Consider the following 3,555-nt stretch of genomic DNA (forward strand, 5'->3'; position numbering starts at 1 on the left):
CAATTGTCTATTTATAGAGATATTTCTCCCACTCAGCATGGGTATGTGGAAAAATACACCCAAAAACACATTATACTACTTCTCCTGAGTACGGCGATACCACATGTGTGGCACTTTTTTGCACCCTAACTGCGCTAAGGGGCCCAAAGTTCAATGAGTACCTTTAGGATTTCACAGGTCATTTTGAGAAATTTCGTTTCAAGACTACTCCTCACGGTTTAGGGCCCCTAAAATGCCAGGACAGTATAGGAACCCCACAAATTACCCCATTTTAGAAAGAAGACACCCCAAGGTATTCCGTTAGGAGGATGGTGAGTTCATAGAAGATTTTTTTTTTTTGTCACAAGTTAGCGGAAATTGATTTTAATTGTTTTTTTTTCACAAAGTGTCATTTTCCGCTAACTTGTGACAAAAAATAAAATCTTCTATGAACTCACCATACTCCTAACGGAATACCTTGGGGTGTCTTCTTTCTAAAATGGGGTCATTTGTGGGGTTCCTATACTGCCCTGGCATTTTAGGGGCCCTAAACCGTGAGGAGTAGTCTTGAAACCAAATGTCGCAAAATGACCTGTGAAATCCTAAAGGTACTCATTGGACTTTGGGCCTCTTAGCGCACTTAGGGTGCAAAAAAGTGCCACACATGTGGTACCGCCGTACTCAGGAGAAGTAGTATAATGTGTTTTGGGGTGTATTTTTACACATACCAATGCTGGGTGGGAGAAATATCCCTGTAAATGACAATTGTTTGATTTTTTTTACACACAATTGTCCTTTTACAGAGATATTTCTCCCACCCAGCATGGGTATGTGTACACTTTGTGAAAAAAAAAACAATACATATAAATTTCCGCTAACTTGTGACAAAAAATAAAATCTTCTATGAACTCATCATACACCTAACAGAATACCTTGGGGTGTCTTCTTTCTAAAATGGGGTCACTTGTGGGGTTCCTATACTGCCCTGGCATTTTAGGGGCCCTAAACCGTGAGGAGTAGTCTTGAACCCAAATGTCTCAAAATGACCTGTGAAATCCTAAAGGTACTCATTGGACTTTGGGCCCCTTAGCACAGTTAGGCTGCAAAAAAGTGTCACACATGTGGTATCGCCGTACTCAGAAGAAGTAGTATAATGTGTTTTGTGGTGTATTTTTACATATAACCATGCTGGGTGGGAGAAATATCTCTGTAAATGACACATTTTTTATTTTTTTTTACACACAATTGTCCATTTACAGAGAGATTTCTCCCACCCACCATGGGTATGTGTAAAAATACACCACAAAACACATTATACTACTTCTCCTGAGTATGGCGATACCACATGTGTGACACTTTTTTGCAGCCTAGGTGCGCTAAGGGGCCCAACGTCCTATTCACAGGTCATTTTGAGGCATTTGTTTTCTAGACTACTCCTCACGGTTTAGGGCCCCTAAAATGCCAGGGCAGTATAGGAACCCCACAAGTGACCCCATTTTAGAAAGAAGACACCCCAAGGTATTCCGTTAGGGGTATGGTGAGTTCATAGAAGATTTTATTTTTTGTCACAAGTTAGTGAAAAATGACACTTTGTGAAAAAAACAATAAAAATCTAATTTCCGCTAACTTTTGACAAAAAATAAAATCTTCTATGAACTCATCATACACCTAACAGAATACCTTGGGGTGTCTTCTTTCTAAAATGGGGTCACTTGTGGGGTTCCTATACTGCCCTGGCATTTTACGGGCCCAAAACTGTGAGTAGTCTGGAATCCAATTTCTCAAAATGACTGATCAGGGGTATAAGCATCTGCAAATTTTGATGACAGGTGGTCTATGAGGGGGCAAATTTTGTGGAACCGGTCATAAGCAGGGTGGCCTCTTAGATGACAGGATGTTTTGGGCCTGATCTGATGGATAGGAGTGCTAGGGGGTGACAGGAGGTGATTGATCGGTGTCTCAGGGGGCGGTTAGAGGGGAAAATAGATGCAATCAATGCACTGGGGAGGTGATCGGAAGGGGGTCTAAGGGGCACCTGAGGGTTTGGCCGAGTGATCAGGAGCCCACACGGGGCAAATTAGGGCCTGATCTGATGGGTAGGTGTGCTAGGGGGTGACAGGAGGTGATTGATGGGTGTCTCAAGGTGTGATTAGAGGGGGGAAATAGATGCAAGCAATGCACTAGCGAGGTGATCAGGGCTGGGGTCTGAGGACGTTCTGAGGTGTGGGCGGGTGATTGGGTGCCCGCAAGGGGCAGATTAGGGTCTAATCTGATGGGTAACCGTGACAGGTGGTGATAGGGGGTGATTGATGGGTAATTAGTGGGTGTTTAGAGGAGAGAAGAGATGTAAACACTGCACTTGGGAGGTGATCTGATGTCGGATCTGCGGGCGATCTATTGGTGTGGGTGGGTGATCAGATTGCCCGCAAGGGGCAGGTTAGGGGCTGATTGATGGGTGGCAGTGACAGGGGGTGATTGATGGGTGGCAGTGACAGGGGGTGATTGATAGGTGATTGACAGGTGATCAGTGGGTTATTACAGGGAATAACAGATGTAAATATTGCACTGGCGAATTGATAAGGGGGGGTCTGAGGGCAATCTGAGTGTGTGGGCGGGTGATTGGGTGCCCGCAAGGGGCAGATTAGGGTCTAATCTGATGGGTAACAGTGACAGGTGGTGATAGGGGGTGATTGATGGGTAATTAGTGGGTGTTTAGAGGAGAGAAGAGATGTAAACAATGGATTTGGGAGGTGATCTGATGTCGGATCTGCGGGCGATCTATTGGTGTGGGTGGGTGATCAGATTGCCCGCAAGGGGCAGGTTAGGGGCTGATTGATGGGTAGCAGTGACAGGGGGTGATTGACTGGTGATTGACGGGTGATTGACGGGTGATTGACAGGTGATTGACAGGTGATCAGGGGGGATAGATGCATACAGTACACGGGGGGGGGGGGTCTGGGGGGGGGTCTGGGGAGAATCTGAGGGGTGGGGGGTGATCAGGAGGGGGCAGTGGGCAGGGGGGGGGGATAAAAAAAAAATAGCGTTGACAGATAGTGACAGGGAGTGATTGATGGGTGATTAGGGGGGTGACTGGGTGCAAACAGTGGTCTGGGGGGTGGGCAGGGGGGGGTCTGAGGGGTGCTGTGGGCGATCAGGGGGCAGGGGGGGGGAAATCAGTGTGCTTGGGTGCAGACTAGGGTGGCTGCAGCCTGCCCTGGTGGTCCCTCGGACACTGGGACCACCAGGGCAGGAGGCAGCCAGTATAATAGGCTTTGTATACATCACAAAGCCTATTATACAATGTAAATGCGGCGATCCGGGTGCTAGTAACCCGCCGGCGCTTCCGAACGGCCGGCGGGTTACTACGAGCGGTGGGCGGAGCCAGTCCCCGGCGGCTGATCGCGTCACGAATGACGCGATCGCCGCATAACCACTCCCGCAGCCGCCCCCGCCGATGGGCGTATTGCGGTCGTTTGGGCCCGGACTTTGCCGCCGCCCATCGGCTGGGGGCGGTCCTCAAGTGGTTAAAGGGATACTTAAGTGTGAGATAAAAAATGACTTTTACTCACCTGGGCC

This window comes from Hyperolius riggenbachi, chromosome 7 (genome assembly GCF_040937935.1).
Source record: "Hyperolius riggenbachi isolate aHypRig1 chromosome 7, aHypRig1.pri, whole genome shotgun sequence".
NCBI lineage: Eukaryota > Metazoa > Chordata > Amphibia > Anura > Hyperoliidae > Hyperolius > Hyperolius riggenbachi.